Raw genomic sequence first — 22,117 nt, forward strand, 5'->3', positions numbered from 1 at the left:
AGTGGCTGACACTGCCAGCGAGGCGGGTGATGAGGAGGGGACTGGAATTCTCAACACCGAAAGAGGAGGCCAAGGTTTCCCCTCTAATAGTTACATGGCTCTTCTCGAGTCATTGAGTTTTACAACATTGAGGCGCATTGAGTCATTGAGGTTTACAACAGCATGTAGTGACAGGACAAGGGGAATGGCTTTAAGCTGAAAGAGGGTAGATTTAGATTAGATATTAGGCAGAAGTTCTTCCCTCTGGGTGCGCTGAGGCGCTGGCACAGGGTGCCCAGAGAAGCTGTGACTGCCCCATCCCTGGCAGTGTTCAAGGCCAGGTTGGATGGGGCTTGAAGCAAGCTGCTCTAGTGGAAGGTGGCCTTGCCTGTGGCAGGGGGTTGGAGCTGGATGAACTTTAAGGTCCCTTCCAACCCAAACTCTTCTGCAATTCTACGGATGTAGGTGAGTAGATGGTGTCTCAGGAGCTGTTAATTCCAAGGTACAAGCTTCTCTTTGGTGCATTACTGCTGCAGATGTGCAATGTTTGCTCTCTTTTAGTTTTCCCTCCCGTTTTTAGTCCCCACACCAGCCTGACACCTCCATCCTCTTTTTATTTCAGCTTCACTCATATTAGTGCATTGGCTGCCTCATCTCTAAGAATCCTCAGGCTTCCCAGGCTGTACCAAAACGTCTCCTATGGGTGCCGCAGACTGCATGACTGCCGCTCCTGCCCGTGCGGGGTCGGGGCCGCAGGAGGTTTCTCTACTGTAGTCTTGCACTCTCAAATTTTAAGACATTTTAAGCAGGAGCGGGGGAAAAAGTGAAAAAATAGAGCTTCATTTTTAAATGTAGCACTTGTTCTGGGAATGCCTTCCCTTGCTCCGGGCTGGGGGTGACCCCAGCGGAGTGCTGCTGCCCCTCACTTTCCTTCATAGGCACTGGAAAGGGGCAGGAAAACCACCCAGGAGACTTTTTGCCCGCAGCGTGCCCGTGGTTTATTTGAAATAAATCGTGATTTCTAACTCCAGAGATGTCCTGGCTCAGGACGGGATCTTCTGCAGTAGAGGTCACATCTGGCTGACCACTACTTCTCTTTTTAAACGGGAATAAGACCTTCACTTAAAAAAAGGGGAAAAAAAGTGCACAACAGTGGCTTTGATGACTGGTTCCTTCCACAGCTTAAAACAAGTTTTCAAGTTTGCCTCCTAGTGGATATGAGAGCCAGAGACCATCTAGAAACAGGGGATCATCGCATTAAAAATGAACAGCATAAAGTGTTTTTAATAAAAACAGGCTTTGTCAAAAGACCAGTCTTTGCAGAATTGCTAACGTCCTGAAATAAACCTAATTTGTGCATTTCACAGAAGACCCTGTAACTGCAGTTTGAAAAGGGTAGGCCATTTAAGGACACTCTCTTCTCATAACGCATCCACAAGACAATCTATCACAAATACCTCTGGCTACTACACCTCAGGCCGTGGCTATTTTACGGAAGCATACGAAAAGGCAGAGTTGGAGTTAGCTTTGGAACCCACATGCTCAAACCTTCATAGATTCTATTAAATAACAACCACGGTCTTTTAACTGTATTCTCAAAGAAGGAGTCTCTGCTTCTTGGGCTACAGGAGTCTTCTCTGAGGGTTAACCTACCTGCAGCTGCTTTGACAACTTCTCTCCAGAGTCAACTCATACGTTAAAAAATTACTGTTTTCAGTTCTTAGGCTGCAATGAGATAGAGTTACTAAGTCCTTGCCCATTGCTGGCCCAAACAATGTGAATTGACATTTAATGGGAAATATTGCAAGTTTCTAGATTTCTTTTCCATTATCCAGTTTTCTTGACACCTTGATTTTTCTGTGCACCAACTGCTGTTACAAATCTTTATGAAATAATAAAATGGAAATCAAAACTAGCCTAGGAAAATGCCGAGTGAAAGATGTGTTTGTGCATTGCAAATAGCAGCATCGTCAGCCAGTGAGTTCAGTGGGAAACATCTAGCTGCCCATGTTGGGAAGTTGTTGAGGACAGAATCTGGAAGTCTTACTTAATACTGCACATATTCAATTGGTCTTTTCTACACCTAAGGATGGACGCAATGTGCACCCACATAGTGCACAAACTGATGTCTGAAATACCAGTCATTGCATCCACTGGGTTGACAAAAGGTATGCTGGCATTTGCTTGGAAGATACTAGCTGTCTGCTTAACACTCCCAGGCAGGGATGCTGGCCCAGTCGGGAAGGAAAAGAAGACATACAGGACTCCAGTGAGACCTTTGAGCTCTGACCCCATGTATCATTAAATGTATTTTACTTGCCACCGTCTTTCACCAGACTCCCCAAACCTTCCATGTAAAATCAATACCAGAAGTCCTTAGGGTTTCTTGGCAGCAACCTCTGTCTTGATACCAACCCCCAGTGAGAAAGAGCTTTTTTTGATCTTTCTGTGTTTCACTGCCTGGCAAGGTTGGCTTTTTTTCTGCCTGGAAAGTGAGAGCAGCACTGTAAATGCCATTCATTCATTTCTCCTTTTGAAAGAAGTTCAGCACTATTTCTTAACAATGGTCAAGGCTTGGATACACACCGTTTGCCTGCGGGCTCATTCCAGAACCACTTCTATGGTCACAATTCCTTGCTTTCAGCTGAATGGAACTTTCTGATCTACCTTATTCCTTCCATTTGCAGCGGTGGGAATCAGAAGAATCACAGAGTAGTTAGGGTTGGAAAGGACCTTAAGATCATCCAGTTCCAACCCCCTGCCATGGGCAGGGGCACCTCACCCTAGACCGTGTGGCCCAAGGCTCTGTCCAGCCTGGCCTTGAACGCTGCCAGGGATGGAGCATTCACAACTTCTCTGGGCAGCCTGTGCCAGTGCCTCACCACCCTCACAGCAAAGAACTTCTTCCGTATACCCTGTGAGAGGCCGGACTCGCGGCCGCCGCTTAGCCGCGGCAGGTACCGGCAGTGCCGGCGCCGGGGAGCCGCTTCACCAACGCCCTTTCGCCCAACCCGCCCCTGCTGCGGTCCTGGGGCGCGGCTGTGCCACCGTCTCAGGCCCGGCACGGCCGCCGGGCAGTACGGGAGCCCGGTGAGTCGCGACCGGTAGCAGCAGGCCTGTGCAGCGGCGTTGGCGCCTCCCCGCTGGCACCGCACCGGGCAGGAGCGTAACGGCAGCGGCACGGCCCCGCCGCCGCGCCGGCACCTGGGACACCACCCCCCACGGGCCGGGGCCAGGCTGGGCCGCGGTTACAGCCCGACGCTCGGAGGTTCTGTGCTCCCGGAGCCCTGCACCCGAGGTTCTGCACGGCCCTGTCTCTACACCCTGCTGTCTGCACACCGTTTGGAAGATACCCATCTCAGCTTGGCCGTTCACCCTCCGAGCAATCAGTCACTGTATTTGGTACATCCAAATGAAATAAATTGCTAATAAATTAATTTTCCAAGCCAAGGAAGTGTGCAGCAGCTTGTGCTGTCACCTGGACCTTGTCACTGGCCACCCTGTCCCCTTCTGCCTCTCCCACAGCCCTCTTCTCCATTCCTGACACTGTAGCCTGAAAACCAAACTCGGGATCCTGAACCTGCACAGTTATTCCTCGCACTGTTCATGACCCAGCACAAACTGGCGGTTCTCCTCACTAAAACCTGCGTGTGGAAACCAAAGCTGCAGAACTGGATCACCTGGAGAGACCAGCTGAGAACCCCCACTGAAGATGGACACCTCACAGACCCCAAGCAAAAGGCAGTTCCTGCCTCAGAATGCTTCCAACCTATGGAGAAATGAGCACTATATCACAGAACCATATTTAGCCTTAGGAGGAGGAGAATGGTTTTCCATGATCTTGGACAATCTTTTTACCTGCCCTTCAGTTCCCCCCTGTGTGTGAAGTTCCCGCAACACTGTTAGGATTGAAGCACTGCAGAGTCCTAGCTGCCGTAGGTGCAGCAGCAGCCGCCATCTGAATGGTTCTTACAGGAGTAAAGCTCCAGTGTTCGGCACATGGTGCTCAGGAGTGTCACCGCTCTGTGTTAGAACAATGCACGCAACACACTCCTCGAGAGAAGCTGTTTTCCTCCTACGGGTGTGTGTGGCAGGCAGGAGCCTGGTGAATTCCAGTTTAAAACCCGTGGATGGGGGCTCAAGCTGGAGAGAAGGGCAGGTTGTGGGGCTGGGTGTGGGACTGGCAGTGAACCAGCACGCTCCCTGCTCACAAAGCCGCTGTCTGCTCTTTGGTGGAGGGGCAGAAATCTGTGATTACACGTACATATATGTTTTATTTGCCCAGGTTGAAAGAAGGGTGCACAAGCTGCTTCACAGTTACATATTTGGAGAAGAAGAAACAATCGCAATTGTTTTGTGTTCAACTTAGAAGAAATCTGTGCTGATGGAAGGACTCTTGGTACGGTGCTTAATTACAAATAAATACTTATGTTCAAATTTCTTGGTACAGAAGACGGTCACAATGCAATTTTAGAGCGCTGGATTTCAGAAAGAGGGTGGTTTTCCTTTTGCCGGAAAGGCCAGGAGGCTGCAAGGAAAAATTAGAAAAGTTATCTGAGGAGTTACTCAACATTCTAAAGTGGAAAAATGTCATCATCAGAGGGAGGTCTTGTCCATCTGTTGTACTTTTTATGAAAGGTGACCCTAGTGGAGGGGATAAACAAAGCTCAAGAGAAGTACACTTTTTTTTTTTTGAACAATCTGGACCAAATCATCTGCTGAGATCACTGGACAATCCTAAGAGATGACTAGCAGAGGCTGTGTTTTGTCTCCACTGCTGCCTTCCCTGCAGCCACCAACTGGTAGACAGGAGCCACTCCGCAGCAAACCTTTGATTTCACTTGCTCAGGGTGAGCTCACTGAAGGCAAACCGACCGACCCACTTGCAGTGAGCCTCCAGCAAATCCCTCTGCACTGTAACCAGTCTCGTTCACATCATGCCTGACTCTGGGTCCCACCACGCACAGTGCTGCACTGGGGGGAGAGCAGTGCTGCTCTGGGGGGAAAACAAGGTGCCCTGGGACAGGAGGGACAAGTGGAGCCCTGCTGGAGTGCCAGAACCCATGGAACATCCCTGGGGGCGTGGTGGCACCTGTGCTGTGTCACAAGGCCCGTGCAGTTCTGGACCAAATCATCTGCTGAGATCACTGGACAATCCTAAGAGATGACTAGCAGAGGCTGTGTTTTGTCTCCACTGCTGATTTACTGCCCATATATATATATATGCTGCTTTGCTATATACATTTATATATATATATATAGTGTTACTGAACGAAGAAAATGAGGTGGATAGTAGTGATTGCTGTTAAATAAGAAAAAATAAATCACGTAACATTTTGCTAGCATATTTCAAAGAAGTTATCCTGGATGTGTGTGAGAGCAAAAATAATAGAAAAGAACATTATGGGACAGTGGCATTTCTTCAAGCACTTTTCTGGATACAGAAGAATGTGCAGACCACTGGGATAACTGAGATGCATCTGCTGAGCCTACAACCTGCAACTTGAACTTTCAGTTTTAATGAAGAATCAAGGGTTAATATACATGGGCTTAAGTATTTCAGCACTTAATTTAGCCTGGGAATTCAAGGTAGGATAAAATACTGCTAAATGCCTCTCACGAACAGATGAAACCCCTTGTATTTCAAAATGAAAATTAAAGGCTGTCTGCCGGATCTCCCCAGGTGCTCCTGTGACCAGTGGAGTGAGCTAGACAGTGACAAGAAAGGCCAACAGAGGCTCATTTTGTAATAACAGGAAAGCCAGCTCCTAAAGTTACTGTCGCTCCTACACATACTGTGCAAGTACAGAGACAGAGCCTGCAGTTTTAAGTCTAGGCTGTCTTAATGACTTCCAAATAAAAAAGCCCACTTTATTCCCCATTTCAAAACTCACAAAACTGTACACACTTAGTGAAAGGATATGTTGGGCTAAAGCAAAGTTTTTTAAAAGGAGAGAGGCTGGAAGAGCATAATATCATTTGAGGCACCATAATTACCAGTTTTCATATTGAGTACTTTATGTTCATTTTAAGCTGAGCGGAACCAGGCTTTGAGTTTCTTCAACTAATACTTATGGTTTCGAAGAATATTACAATATACTTCCTCAGGGAGCCTGAAATTAGATTTTCAACCTACTCCACTATTAGCAAAGGATTTGTATTGTTCTAGGAAAATGCAGAAGCAGTTAGAGGGGGTAGTTTATGGATCAAGGTTCATGTTTCAAGTATCTTCATTATACTCAAACCAAGGGAAATTTGACTTTATTAGAATGACTCCATGCAATAAAGTCTACTAACATGTTTGATAGAACAGAAAAAGCCACACAAAGCCAAATCAAAAGACACAGTTTTGTAGCACTAAGGAAGACAGGGACCAAAACATATCCTTTCTTGACTTACACTACGTGTGAAGTATGCAAGATGGTTGCAACATCTAGAATGCAGAATAAAAAAGGGTACGTTCACCAAGACAAATGAAGTTTGATGAAAACACTGTATTTGCCACTGTAGGAAATGGATGTATTCAAGGACTGCCAAGAAATACTGAAAAAACTTGCACAGAAGATCAGTCAACAGCTGGGGTAAGGCTTTACGTTTAATTCCTGTTTTAAAGACAGGAACGCTGAAATCAATGTGGGCTAGTACCTAATGAGTGACCAGAAACAGCAAAGGCAAAGCAGAAAGTTGACCTGTTAGATGTTCATTGCCCTCCACTTTTAATCCTTACCAGTGATAGAACTGATATGTTGAAATGCAGAAGAGTAATACTATATAAAGATGACTAGGACTCAATTTTTCAAGCCACATTTCATAGAATCATAGAATCATAGAATAGTTAGGGTTTCCACTGTAGGAAACTGATGTATTCAAGGAATGCCAAGAAATACTGAAAAAACTTGCACAGAAGATCAGTCAACAGCTGGGGTAAGGCTTTACATTTAATTCCTGTTTTAAAGACAGGAATGCTGAAATCAGTGTGGGCTAGTACCTAATAAGAGACTGGAAACAGCAAAGGCAAAGCAGAAAGTTGACCTGTTAGACGCTCACTGCCCTCCACTTTGAATCCTTACCAGTGATAGAATTTATATGTTGAAATGCAGAAGAGTAATACTATTTAAAGATGACTAGGACTCAATTTTTCAAGCCACATTTAATCTGAAATCCTTCATTAAAACTAGGGACTGCGAAATTATAACTTCATTGTGCCATTGTTGCTATGTTGCACACTGGAGTGAAATTCAAATGGATTTTTTTTTTTTTTTTATTATAAAGCTAAATTCAAAGCAAATTTATTATTGACAACAAAAACAAGAATCTAAGCACATCCTAAGACAGGAGTTATGGAATGGAGTTACATTCTTTTTATATATAATCATATATGGTTTTGTTATGGGAGGCTTTGGAATGTATTTTATTTCTTTAAGAGTACACAAATATCCTAGCAAATGCAAATTATATTTAAGTCTTTTCATTTAATTAGGTACAACTATTACGATAAAGTGTTCTCACACTAGGGTTAGTGGCACTCAACAACTACATGTTGTTTTTCACCCTTGTGGTTGTCTGTCATCAAAATGACAAACGTTATTAAATCCGATGTGTTAAATACAATGCTTTGAGGAACGCTCTGTAGGGGCTAGAACAGGTGAATGGTACAGCAGCTCCCTCTAGCTACAATACAGCGCCAGGCGTTTTTAAGGCACTGTAAAGGGCAACTATAAATTGAAGCATTGTAGGAAGCTAATGAAAGCAATTAACTGTTTAGCACAACAGCATTAAAGGTGGTTCAGATTAAGTTAAGCTTTTCCCCTTTCACAGCATCAACAGAGATGCACAGCATGCCCTGGAGCAGGATCTTTCTGACAAGAACTCAGCCCATTTTATTGATGAGAAATGCTTTAACCTAAGGAACACATCAGACGGCATCAACTTTTACTATGGAGTGGAAAAAGCAGATAAGACGTGAGTATCAGTGACTGTTGTAGCCTTCCTCCTCATCAGTGCTGGAGAGGGGCATTTTACAAGGGCCTGTAGTGACAGGACAAGGGGAATGGCTTTAAAGTGAAAAAGAACAGATTTAGATTAGACATTAAGAAGTTTTTCCCTGTGAGGGTGCTGAGGCACTGGCACAGGTTGCCCAGAGAAGCTATGGCTGCCCCATCCCTGGCAGTGTTCAAGGCCAGGTTGGAAGGTTGCTGCAGCAACCTGCTGTAGTGGAAGGTGTCCCTTCCCATGGCAGGGGGGTGGAACTGGATGAGCTTTAATGTCCCTTGGTATCCTGGAATTCTACTATTCTCTTTCCATGCTGCATGCTTTAAATAGCAGCCTGATTGCAGCACAAGTGTAAGCTTTATCTCTGAGAAGTGATTTAGAAACAAGTGGCTTTTCTCTCTGTTTTATCTTGGTGTGAAGCCCTCCATCATCTTCAGTTATTCCCTGCCTGCTAATGGCTGCCGTTGAGGGAGGCCAGGCAGAAGCTGGCAGCCTGCAGCACCTGCACCACTGATGTGGGGTGAACTGTAGTTTTCAGCAAGGACCACTGTTCACAACCACTGCAGCTGACTCCTTGCCCTCAAACCCCTTTGTGCAGGGGGCTCCCTCTGGTTTTGATTTAAGCTGTTTGGTGGTCTTCAGGTTTCAAAACAACATCAACTAAAAATTCAGCTAAGGTGTGCAGTTGCGTGCAGTGCTGTAAACAGCATGCAAGCACGCACAAAGGACCATGTATGCTTTCTACAAAAGTAGCTTGTGTTATTTGGAAAGGAGGGTTTGGTCGAAGTGGTGACGGTCAATGGCAGCCTTGGCTGCAGTGACCATGAGATGGTGGAGTTTAGGATCCTGTGTGGGAGGAATAGAATACCTAGCAAAGCCACAGTTCTGGATTTCCGAAGGGCCAACTTTGGCCTCTTCAGTCAACTGCTAAGGGAAGTCTCATGGGAAAGTGTACTAGGCGGTAAAGGGGCTCAAGATAGTTGGTTAGCATTCAAGGACCGCTTCTTCCAAGCTCAGGATCGGAGCGTCCCAATGAGTAGGAAGTCAAGTAAGGGATCTAGGAGACCGGCGTGGTTAAACAAGGAGCTGCTGGGCAAACTCAATTGGAAAAGGAGAATCTATGGATTATGGAAGGAGGGGCTGGCCGCTTGGGAGGAATATAGGACAGTTGTTAGAGGATGTAGGGAGGCAATTAGGACAGCTAAGGCCTCCTTGGAACTCAATCTTGCTAGTCGGGTTAAAGACAATAGAAAGGGCTTCTTCAAATACATAGCAAATAAAACTAAAACAAGAGGCAATATAGGCCCACTGCTGAACGAAGTGGGTACCCTGGAGACAGAGGATATAAAGAAGGCAGAGGTGCTGAATGCCTTCTTTGCCTCTGTCTTTACTCCTGCAGACTCTCCCCAAGGGCCCCGGATTTCTATAGCTCCAGAAGGAGTCAGGACAAAGGAGGAGTTTGCTTTGGTAGATGAGGATTGGGTTAGGGATCAGCTATGCAAACTGGACATCTGTAAATCGATGGGTCCGGATGGAATGCACCCACGGGTGCTGAGGGAGCTGGCGGAGGTCATTGCTAGGCCACTCTCCATCATCTTTGGTAAGTCGTGGGAAACGGGCAAGGTGCCTGAGGATTGGCGGATGGCAAAGGTCACACCAATCTATAAGAAGGGCAAGAAGGAGGACCCGGGTAATTATAGACCGGTCAGCCTTACCTCCATCCCTGGAAAGATGATGGAACAACTTATTCTTGACTCCATCACTAGGCATATCAAGGATGAGGGGGTCATTAAGAACAGCCAACATGGTTTTATGAGGGGGAAGTCATGTATGACCAACCTTATAGCCTTCTATGAGGAAGTGACTAGGTGGAGGGATGATGGTAGAGCGGTAGATGTAGTTTTTCTTGATTTCAGTAAGGCATTTGATACTGTCTCCCACAGCATCCTCATAGATAAGCTAAGGAAGTGTGGGCTTGACGATCAAGTAGTGAGGTGGATCGAGAACTGGTTGAAAGGAAGAAGGCAGAGAGTTGTGGTCAATGGCGCAGAATCTAGCTGGAGGTCTGTGACTAGTGGAGTTCCCCAGGGGTCGGTGCTGGGACCGGTGCTGTTTAATATTTTCATCAATGACCTGGATGAGGGAACTGAGTGCACCATCAGCAAGTTTGCTGATGACACAAAACTGGGAGGAGTGGCTGACACACCAGAGGACTGTGCTGCCATTCAGCGAGACCTGGACAGGCTGGAGAGTTGGGCGGGGAGAAACTTGATGAAATTTAACAAGGGCAAGTGTAGAGTCTTGCATCTGGGGAAGAACAACCCCATGTACCAGTACAGGTTGGGGGTTGACCTGCTGGAAAGTAGTGAAGGGGAAAGGGACCTGGGGGTCCTGGTGGATAGGAGGATGACCATGAGCCAGCAATGTGCTCTTGTGGCCAAGAAGGCAAATGGCATCTTAGGGTGCATTAGAAAGGGAGTGGTTAGTAGGTCAAGAGAGGTTCTCCTCCCCCTCTACTCAGCCTTGGTGAGGCCGCATCTGGAATATTGCGTCCAGTTCTGGGCCCCTCTGTTCAAGAAGGACAGGGAATTGCTTGAAGGAGTCCAGCGCAGAGCCACAAAGATGATTAAGGGAGTGGAACATCTCCCTTATGAGGAGAGGCTGAGGGAGCTGGGTCTCTTTAGCTTGCAAAAGAGGAGACTGAGGGGTGACCTCATCAATGTTTACAAATATGTGAAGGGTAGGTGTCAGGATGATGGAGCTAGGCTTTTTTCAGTGATAACCAGTGATAGGACAAGGGGCAATGGGTGTAAACTGGAACATAGGAAGTTCCACGTTAACATCAGGAAGAACTTCTTTACTGTAAGAGTGACAGAGCACTGGAACAGGTTGCCCAGGGGGGTTGTGGAGTCTCCTACACTGGAGATATTCAAGGCCCGCCTGGACAAGTTCCTGTGTGATGTACTGTAGGTTACCCTGCTCTTGCAGGGGGGTTGGACTAGATGATCTTTTTAGGTCCCTTCCAACCCTTGGGATTCTGTGATTCTGTGATTCTGTGAGTCCATCAAGCTATACTGAGATACGTATTAAACAGGATGATCAAAAGGATCTGATACAGCTTTAGCAGCACAGAGTGAATTAAAATTCCTGAATTAAAATGTCCCAATTGTATACAGTTTTAGAAGTGTTTAGTAGGAGTGACTTCATCAAAACCTGTATCCAATCCAAAAGCGACAGCAGAAGACAACCAGCTTGCAATAGAGGGCAGTGCTTTTGTGCTAATGACTTGTTAGTTCCCTTTTCACTCTCTAACATGGCAGTATCTGAAAGGCGAGTGTGATTCACAATCTCAAATTATAATGATTCTGTCTCGTTGGATGGAGAAAAAAACCACCCCAGTATTATTTGTTTACTTATGGTCTGCTTTTCATTAAAAGCTCACTTCATGCACTCCTGAAATTAGGGCATATCCGAAGGAAACTTGGCAGGCGTTCTGCTGACTCTAGTAACACCACCTACTTTTAGGATTAGCCGTGAATAAAATTATTCTTGTCAGCTCTAGTAAAAAGGAGGTTCATGTGGATAAGTTTCACAGCCTCCTCCTTTCTCACCAACCATTATCCAAAGAAATGCCATTTTTCATTAACGTTGTCCTGAAACCACTTGGCAGCCTGAGCCCTACCTGCAGCACTGCAGAGCAGAGCAGGTGTTTTCTGCCTCAACAGAGCCAGCCGGATAAATTACAGTCTGAAAAAGCAGTGTTGGAGAACAGATTAAGTACTAAGTACTTCATAAAGTCAACATGGAAACCTACTTGGAAATTTAATTCTTTGCTGAGAAAATGAATGTAATTCGTCAGGCCATGGAGGGGGAAAAAAATCACCCAAAACCAAATACCCTGCAGAAGGTACACTGAGATTGTCTGGATCAGCAGGTGTAAGCACTGTCAGCTCAGGTTTACTACATTGATTTATGTACTTTACTACAATATTGAGTAGGCAACTGCCTTAAATGTGTAGCTCTAGAATTCCACATATTTTAGGAAGAAGTATTTCAGTTTGGAGAGCAAAGAATACCCTCTGAAAAACTGAAGAATAAAAAAAGACCAGTTAGAAAACAAGCACTGACAAAATTATCTTCTTTCTTTTTGCTTCCCTTAATATTTACTCAGAGTGTTAAATTAAAATCTAGAGCAAATGTGAAACTCACAAACTAGTGACCTATCCCTGCAGAGCTGAACATACTGGCATCATTCTTAGAAGACAGGTTTGTGAGCAGACAGAAGCCTCAACACAACTGAAGTTTGCTTCAGCCTTTCAGTTTGGCAAGTAGAATCTGTACCTTTTTGTAGAATACCCGAAATATATCTGGGTGAAGAGAGCAGTGATCTAGTAGGCTGAGCAATGCACCAAAAAAGTGTTGAATTTGACACCAGAGTAGCTTCTGCTGCATCAGCAGTTTTCAAGCCAGGGGCTTAGCCTGCAAGTTCAGAGCCGTGCAGACTCCTGGTTTGGAAAGATCTGAGTCTGGGATTTATGTTCAACTGATCACAAAAATGATGGCCATATTTGAGGCTTGGACATGAAGCCAAGCATCCCAAAGTTTGTTCACGTACAGGACACTGCAGCAAGATTGTGCCATTTTGCAGTGCATGAGCCCTGTATCCAGTCCTTAGATTTAGATTTATAGGCTTTGCTATAGTAGAGCCATTTCTGTTTGTCTCATAAATATTACTCAATTTAACTGTAAGAGCCCTGAAAGTTACAGCAGAGGTGTTCATTTTAATGCATGGAGAAGTAAGAGGGTGGAGATAGTTATCCAAATGACAGAGCGGGACAGTGCTGGGGCTGGGAGAAACTTGTCCTCCTTACTTGTAAGTCAGTGCTGTATCCATTTTCCTGCTATTGTTCATCCTGATGAAGGCTTCTACGAGGCTGGAGCCACATGCTTTATTATGCAAGTCATACATGAGGTAGGGCTGCTCTGATAGCAGACCAGAGCTGGCTGAAGAGCTGTGGAATGCTTCTTGCTCCTTTTCTCTAAGCTAAGCTGGCTGGCTCTCATGTTCTCTCATGGCTGGTGACACACAACTCTGCCTCCCCGATAAATATTTGAGTTCACAAAAGTAGATGGTATTTGAGTGTAATTTGATGGTGCGTAAAGTACAGGAGATCATGCTGAATAACCTAATAATCATCATAGCCACAAGCCCTTTGAAAACTTGACACAGAGAAATGAGGCGAATTTCAGGCTGAGATACAGCAGGTATGAACTCAGACTGTCACCTAGCCTATTAAAGACTGAAAAACTATTTTTTAGCCTCAGTAAACAAAAAGTATGCAAGAAAAGCCCACTCTTTATACAACAGAACATAAAACTACTTATTTTGGAGTTGATGCCAGGGCCACTGAGACCTTCAGTTAGCAGTTACAATCTTTAAGCAAGCCACAGAAACACAGTTGAAGCAACAGCTCTCCAAAAATATTTGCTCGTTGTTGCCCAATCTTTGGTTTATAGAGGAAAAATAGAAAAAAAAAAGTGGGTATGAAACCCATTGAATCACCTGATGCATGTGATTGCAGGGGTTGCAATGGATTAACGCTTGGTGTTATTCAGTGTAGTTATCACTGAAAGAAAACAGCTCACCTAAGCTTCTATCTGTAAAATTTTCCTCTTGTTTTCGATTCCTTACTAGTGTTTCAGTTCCTGCAACATGGGCTAAATTCAGTGAAGACAGTATCAGGTACTCTCAGCATGCCAGGGCCAACTCTGTCAAGCTGCGGGAGGATGCAGAGGTTGCACTGGAGAGCACCTCTGAGGAGATGTGGAGTCCGTTCATCAGTACCAGCCTGGCCTTTAATAAGCGGATTGCTGAAGTGGCTGATGCAAAGAACAAACTCCAAGCACAACTGGCCAGGGTAAGATTCACAATGAAGAACCATGCAACAACAACTGTCCATGATCACACATTGGTTATGTTCATTCTCAATTTACATGGTTTAAGTAGGGAAAGGTACCTTGGATGGTATTTGGTCCTATTTTACATTTCTGGATGATACTCCCTGGCCATTGCCTGACACAGAAATTTTGCATTAATTGCTTGTTGTTTGTTTGTCCCCCCAACAATGAACTAACTTTGGAAAGTGTGCAAAGAAAAAGGTCCACAAAGAGCAGCATGTTTTTCAGATTTAGAGGAAGGAGAAGACCTTAAGATTTTACAGTTTCATTTGCAGCAGCAAGGGAAGAGTCCTAAATCAGCTAAAATTTAAAAGTATTTACATGCAGACTGTCATTAGTCTACCTTTGACACTGAAGTTCTGTTTTCCTTCCCTTTTGATACATTTCCACACCTTTAGCCTGAATTTTGGCCTGAAAAAAACCCTGATATTTCAGAGCAGGTCAGACAGTGAACTTTTTCAGTATTTGTTCTGCCTTTGTCTTCATATTATACAAAGCAGAAATGGCACAGAGGACAGACCTGTATCAGTCTCTGGCCGTTTTGCCTTTTTAGTAAGCTTTCACTGAAATGAATGACATGTTGGAGTGTGTTAGTTGAATTTTGAAATACGTATTTTGAAGTTAAGAAGAGGTAGCTGAATTTTGAAATACATTTTTTGAAGTTAACAGGGGGTACAGCCTTTGTACTGACAGATAAATTCTTGTTAAGCTAGCAGGACTCACTGTGCTCCTTTGATATGACTTCAGTCAGAGTTCAGTAAGTTCTTCCATGAAGATTCTTTCTCTTATAGAGGAGCCTCGTGTTCACTCATTTTTTTCAATGTGCATGTGGAAACAGTAGAGTTTTCCTGCCATTCTATTTGCCATAAGTAGTTTAAGATGTTTTCAGGTTAGTTTTAGGGACTCTTAGGAAGATGTAAAGTAACCAGCTAAATATGCATTAAGTCACACCACATAAATTCACATTTTCTCTCTCCCCCCCCCCACTTGTAAAGCATGAAAGATGTTGAATGCAGGTTTTTGTGTGGTTTAGACTGTGTAAGATCTAGCCAGCTACAGAATTTTATCCCTGAATTGGATATCCGTCCAAGTTTCTCCTGGATTTAAATCTATGAACATCTGCTTCACATTTTTCATTTACTTTTTCTAATGCTTTTAAGTGCCTCTTTTATGAAAGTACATATGAGCAGGGATTTTGCCATGGAGTCCAGCTGACGCTGACCTAACTTTTGACAATTGGTACAGAATAGGAAACCCAATATTTATGTCCCTGTACTGTCACACCATTAAATAGCAGTAATAAGCTATCTGGAGAAACTTCAGTCATTTGTGTAAAGGGTAATTAGTTTGTACTATATACATGGATTAAAAAAGTATCAAATAAAACCGCACTTTAAGAACTAATGCTGCTGTTACTACTGAGCCACTAGTTAGCACATACAAAGCAGAGATACTTTACTCATCACAAACTCCATAGTAATGTAGTTATGTCGGAATAACAAAATGCTAGAGGATGAGAAAACTGCGTATGCTGCTGAGGAGGAACCCAGTGTTGTCAAAGGAAAGGAAAATGCAATACATTTACTGAGCAAAATCTTTGCTGGTTAAGATGTGGGTGAAATTATATGGTCGAAGTCCTGTTAATTCTCTTGCTGAGAGCAGAAGTAAGGAGGGAGTGCTCATTTAACTGTTTTTGCACTGACTTCTCAAGCAATGAATGGTACTCTCAGAGAGTAATTTCCAGCAAATTATTTTCCTAGCTAAGCAGGCTAGCTCTATAAAATGAGAGGAAAATGAGCGTAGAAAAGATATGCTAACTTGGAACCGTGAAAAGCTATCCTTTTAATGAGGTCTGGAGCCCTTTTTGGAATGAAAAATACTTTTCTGATTTGTGACACAGCAAAGTATCTTCCAGACACCCCCCCCCCCCCCAAAAAAAAAAAAAACCTGAAAACCGACCAAAACCATAAAATCCTACAGGGAATCTCCTGCAACCGTTTCTGAAGTCAGTACCCTGAAAAAGTATGCTCTACTAGTGTCTGTCACTGATACTGTGGTGGTGACTGTGCTGTGTCCTGTGGTTAGAATTCATCGTATATATACTTAAAATGTTTCTTCTGGCCTGATCTTTTTTTTTTTTTTTTTAATTTATTTTATATGGGTGTATATATGTACATATTTTATATTATTACATATGCCTGTATGTCTAATGGCTTTGTGGCCACAGGTTTACAGTCCTGACTTGCTGTACAAGAGTGTCATTGCTTCAAATTTGTTTAGGGGAATCCACTAAAAATCCAAAGGGAATGTGGGCAGTGTTCTAGTAACAATCTACTGGAACATTCTGGCATTGCTGTTCTTAAATGGTAAAGGGACAGAGAACTTGCTAAATCCACAAGTACCTATAGAGAAGGAAAAAGAATCAGCTTCATACAGATAGATGGTTTCATTAGCATCAGGAACTCCAAATCAAGACCACTGTTCTCCTTGAAAGCTCTGATCTCTATAGGCACTGGCTTACAAAGAGGAATTTCTACAGGATAGGCTAGTGACCTGCAGGCAGTGCAGACTTAGTGCATAACCAAGACTTCTTTCTGACCCTAAGATCAAAAATACCTCATTTCCATTTCTGTCCCAACTGCACAAGTCTATGATTTAATTTATTATACTTGATTCTGGGATTAATCTTGGTCATAACAACGCGAGATTCATCCAGAATTTGGATAGCAGAACTCTGGAAATACGAGGTGCTGGAGACAGAAACCCAGAAGCCCTAGCTAGGTATGTGGCAAGGATCACAAACCAAAGGCAGCACTACAGCTCCACTACGCTTCATCATCACTGGCCTCACAGAGCATGTGGTTGTTTGGGGACGCAAATATTCTGCAAGAGTCTAATCACAGTGTTATAACTCTGCTCAGGCTCAGAGCTGCTGTAGGACCAGATTTTTAGGCAGGTGAGCAGAAAATACAGTGTAGGCAGTTCAGTGTAGAAGAGGGTGGTATGTTGTCTTCAGTATACCTCCGGAAACACTCGAATCATGCCAAGAGATGTTATGGTAAAGATATTTTACATCTGCTGTAAAAGTACACAGATCTTCAGGAAAAGAAGGAAAACCTTTAATCAAGGTGCCAGCTCCTCAGTTACATGTTTGCATCTCTTTTCCGTGAAGTTACTATTAATGTAAATAGTTACCTTGGCTCCAATCTCCTGGAAATAACCAATAGGGCAGGATGTTTATGTACATCAGCTCTGGGAATCAGTCAGACCAGACAGCAAGTGACATGTTTGCATAGTCCAGTATTTGTACCCTACCTCAATAGCAGATTATCCCTGCCAGCTCCAACACCTGTGCCATGCTCAGAAGTGTGCCCGACACCACCCTTCCTGCAGGTCTTGCTGTTCCACCCCTGTCGTGATTTAAACCGATCCACACAGCTCGTCCACTTACCCCCCCGCCTCGACCCTCCCCGCTCCCGGAGGGATGGGGAGGAGAATCAAGAGAATGTAACTCCCACGGGTTGAGATAAGAACAGCCCAGCAACTAAGGTATAACGCAAATCACTGCTGCTACCACCAATGATAATATTGATAAGAGAAAATAACAAGAGAATACGATACCACCGCCGAACGAGTTCGACCCCCCCGAAGAGAGAGTGTCCCCTTGCAGGTAACTCCCAGTTACCTCCCTGGGCATGACGTGCTGTGGTAAGGAATACCTCTTTGGCTAGCTTGGGTCAGGTGTCCTGTCTCTGCTTCCTCGCGGCCTCCCCTCGTCCCCAGCAGAGCATGAGACTCACAAAGTCCTTGGCCAGAATAAACATTACTTAACAACAATTAAAAACAATCGGTGTTATCAGCTCTCTGCCCAGGGACACCCCCTGAGAGCACAGGGATCAGAAAGAGACTAAAAAAACAGGTACATGTTTAGTAAAAACCATTAAAAAATAGCAATGCACTCCAGTAAATGAGTCGCCATGATTCTAAGAGTATTTCTACTCTTAAGCTATACCTGAATATTGACTTGTAGTCAATACCTGAAGAGCCCGCAGTATATTGCTTCAGTAAGTTACTCCATCTCTTAAATAAGTTGCTCCCTGAGAGTCTCCATCTCTCACACATTTTTCTTAATTTTTTTTATAAATGTATGGAAAAAAACCTTCCCTATCTTAGCAACTCTTACGTTTATATAGTGGCTAGAATAATTGAATACATCTTATTTACAGAGCTTTCTTCTAATTCAAGGGATAAACCTATTTAATTTCACAACTTGCATAAAATATAGAGCAAAAGCCAGGAAAACTGTGGCAATAAAACCAGAAAGTGCCCACCAGCCTCTCCAATAGTTTTCAAACTCTTTATCTGAGAAGTGCTGAACAGATCCCTCCTACGGCCGTTGGAAAGCACAGAGCCTGTTCCTATGAACAGAAACTCAAAGAGATACTGAAATCTGATGGGAGGTGCCCATGCAAGAAGCCTGTAGGAGGGGTGCAGGGTGCAGCAATGCTGCGAGTTGCGGGAAGGGTATGTGTGTAACAGCGGGAGTACTTTCCCCCTGGCACTTGCCCCATTAAAGGCTTTCATCTCAGACCGCAGTGTATCCTCACATGACTTTTTTAAACTCAGTCTTGTTGATTGCTTTTTTCCCTTATGCCTCAAAATTTCAGTTCTTTACAGTATTTCGTGCCCATTCACGGCGGCTGGGTATACAGTTAATCTTATCATTCAATATTGGAACCTGCTTGAGAGTTAAGCTTTCAGATGATTAATGGAGACCGACACAGAAGTGGTTGGCAAGGTGTGTGCTGGTTGGTGTAGGTAGCTCGAACTTCCCTAGATGAACCTGTTTGAAGGAGGAAATAGTTACTTAAGCTAGGAACAGACTTTCACCTAGAAACCAAGCAAAATTACAGATGAAATCCAAGACACTCACTTGAAGCCAAAACTAGATTTCTCTCTCCTAAAATTGCTGCTTGATCTGATTCGGAGAAAACTCCAGGAACAAACTTGCCAACAAAGTTTTCAAGCTGACAAGCAGGTATTCTTTATTGCGGTGCCGGGAGACACGGGGGATAGCTCCTCCTACCGTGTGTCTCCCCGTTGCTACACAAGCCATCCTTATATAGTCCCTGGGCATACATACATTACGTCATTTCCTAGAAAGTGCCCCGCATGCGGACAGCATTGTGGTGGTGGTCTCTGAGGGTCGTTTACTTCTTCCAACAATCTTCATCACTTCTGGCAGCCTTTGGAGCACGCGCAGTAGATACTCATACCAGTTTAATTGGTTCGTTAGCACCAGAGACATAATAATCCTCCTATCCTCCTACTTATCAGTTAGTTTAACTGTAGCCCATCCTGGACACCTGCCATTCCCAGATACTCCTTATCCCTGTGTCCTGTTCTTCTAGACTGTTTTTCTTAAAACTGTGTCAACTATAACAATTTATCTTGTACAAGAATGCTCAGTGTGTTCTCTAGCTGCATTCTGGGGTTTTCTTCTATGTATCGTGCACTTTAGTAATTTTCCATTGCTACTGTTACAAAGCCATCAAACTTAACATTACTTAAAACTGATTCTAAAGATTTATATATTCCATTTTGCGATTTTGTGTCCCCCTTGTCTCAGATCCCATGAAATCATAAAGACCTGCATAGACTAACTACATCAGAGTACTCACTACGGTCATGTAGCAAAACCATGTAGGAGAAGCCTGGCTCCTCAGCATGCCGTGCAGCAACGCTCCACTTCCTGGATTAGCCTGAGGGGAACATGAAATGGGGAAGGCTAGAGCTGTCATCGCCCAGTAACAGCCACTGCACATCAGGATGTATTCAGGTTGTCATGAAACCAAGAGTCTTCATTTGTAAAATAACCTTAATGTCTTCTCACACTGAGACACATAGCGCTAAGTAAAGGCAGCCTGGATGTGAGAGACTGCTGTCACTGGTAGAGAAGGTAACTTCTGTCTGCCACAGCATCCATGGGTGAGAAACTGAGGTGGTTGCTACTTTTACTGCTCCTTCCCCTGCAACCCATCTGCCCTGAGGCAATTCACATGGGCTTGGCAGAGCAAACACGATTCAATTCAAGGCAGCAGTGCCCGTAAGTATTTATAAAACTGTTCCTTGCTCTCAGATAAGACTGTCTTGCAGAAAACAGAGATGGATATCATCTGCAGCAGCTTTTCTAGAAAGGAAGCATTTTCAGGCTCTGAAGAGTCGCGAGAGAAACACATCTCATTGACTCTAAAGCCAGGGCAAAGTTAGCTTACCGTGACTGGGTTGAGATTTCATTAGTGACTAGAAAGGATTTCATTGCTGACAAGAAACAGAATTGCCAAGCAGCTGTATGGAGCCACAGCTGTTTTGCTCTGGCACCATGTTTTTCTAGAGACATCTCTCTGTTGAGAGATGCATACCCTCCTCTTAGATGGGAACTTGGACGCCCAAGACGAGCACGCCCAAGGCCCAGACTGCCTCTTTCGTTGTTATTTTGACTAGGTTTAGCAAAAGCACATTAATGACATGGTAATTTACTTTGTTCTCCTACATCGTGGTGCACTCTGAAATTGCTGGTCCTGCAGCACCTGAACGTGTGATAGAGTGTAAACTGGAGAAGAACTGTAACAACTCTTGAGGCTTATTCTTGTTCCTCAGCAGTCAAAAGTGGAGCAAGACAGTATGCAGCGAGCATCTTCCTGTGTATAGTTATGGGTTCCTCTGTTATTTTGAAAATATTTTAGAAAATCCAGGCCAAATTAAATGACCCCACGGTTTTAATAAAGCTGCTTTAGATGGAATGGGTTGCCCAAGGAAGCTGTGAATGCTCCATCCCTGGCGGTGTTCAAGGCCAGGCTGGATGGAGTCTTTGGTGACACGGTTTACTGCGAGATGTCCCTGCCCACGGCAGGGGGGTTGGAACTTGATGATCTTAAGGTCCTTTCCGACCCTAACTGTTCTATGATTCTATAAAACAAACACCTTGTACATTTTTAGCACCCACGGAAAAGTTAAATAGAAAGTGATTCCATATAAATGTGAAATTGCTTTGATTCTTTTCAGAGATTAAAGTAAAAAAAAAAAAAATGCATACTGGAATTCCGTGGTAGGAGGATTTTTGTATGATTGTAACTTGTTACACTTAACCTTTTGGTTAAGGCAGGCCCAGAGTTCCTGCATCTTCCGTTTCAGTCGATGCAGATCAGAGCAACCTCTTTAGGACACAGATTAAATGTGCAGATGTATACTTAAAACCTTTGTTTTAAAAGTACGGTATTGACATTGTGATGTTTTCCTCTTTTCTATGGCAATGTCATGTTTAAGATAGTTGAAAATGCTGGGGAATTTTGAGGCATCCTTTAGCACAGACAGAACTTGTGATTTTTTTGTGAATGCTTTCGCTTTCAGATCTGTTGGCTGTATTTATGCCAGCGCTGTTCCCATTGTTACAAAGTGTTTTATATAAAAGCTTACAATATTCCCAGATCTGAACCCAATCTCTCCTCTTCTGATATGCTTGATGAATTGTGCAATGAAGATATTTTCTCTGGGCACAAACTAAATCAGTACTTCTCCTCAGTCCAAAACTCAGTCGTCCCGTATCAGTATACACAACAAACGCACTAAAGTTACTCTTCCCAATGATTCTAACTCTGCTTCAGTACTGTTAAGCTATCTGAGCTCATTACCTGCTGAGGGCACATTCTGTTGAGGAGTCTGTGGTGTTTTTTTCCTTTTGCATGTGCTTTGCTTCTTCACCCTGAAAACCCTTGAAGAGTTCCCAGTTCTCCGGCAGCCCTAGAAGTTCCCAGGAGGTCTCAAAGGAAAGCAGAGAAACTACTCATCTGTTAGCTGCCTCTTTCAGCTGCGCTCACCGCATGAGTTTATCGGAGTCCTGATGACTGCCACAACCAACAGCGGCTTCTCTATTTTTATGGATAAACAATACCCCAGCCCCTAAGTGGACCTTTGAAGGTCCATCCAACCCAAACTATTCCATCATTCCTTTTCTTCTACTCTGGTTGTGCTCCAGACACGGTCTGGTGTTTGTCCTGGTGTCGCAGGTGAATTATTCAGGGAAGTCATCCTTGGTGGGTTAACTAAAAGGGCTTTCTTCATGATGAAGCGGTGATCAAATGGTAAGGAATCGACGATTGAAGGAAAATCATAGTGTAAGCAAATGGTG

General features: G+C 44.0%; 1 long non-coding RNA gene across 1 annotated transcript; it reads left to right on the forward strand.

The window, feature by feature from the left end:
• Positions 1–6,838: 6,838 nt before the first annotated feature.
• LOC136017209 (uncharacterized) lies at positions 6,839–13,711 on the forward strand. Its single transcript, XR_010613861.1, has 3 exons — positions 6,839–6,903; positions 7,798–7,941; positions 13,667–13,711. It is a non-coding gene; the product is annotated as an uncharacterized LOC136017209 (long non-coding RNA).
• The last annotated feature ends 8,406 nt before the right edge of the window (positions 13,712–22,117 follow it).

The sequence above is a fragment of the Lathamus discolor genome, chromosome 6 (assembly GCF_037157495.1).
Source record: "Lathamus discolor isolate bLatDis1 chromosome 6, bLatDis1.hap1, whole genome shotgun sequence".
Lineage (NCBI taxonomy): Eukaryota > Metazoa > Chordata > Aves > Psittaciformes > Psittacidae > Lathamus > Lathamus discolor.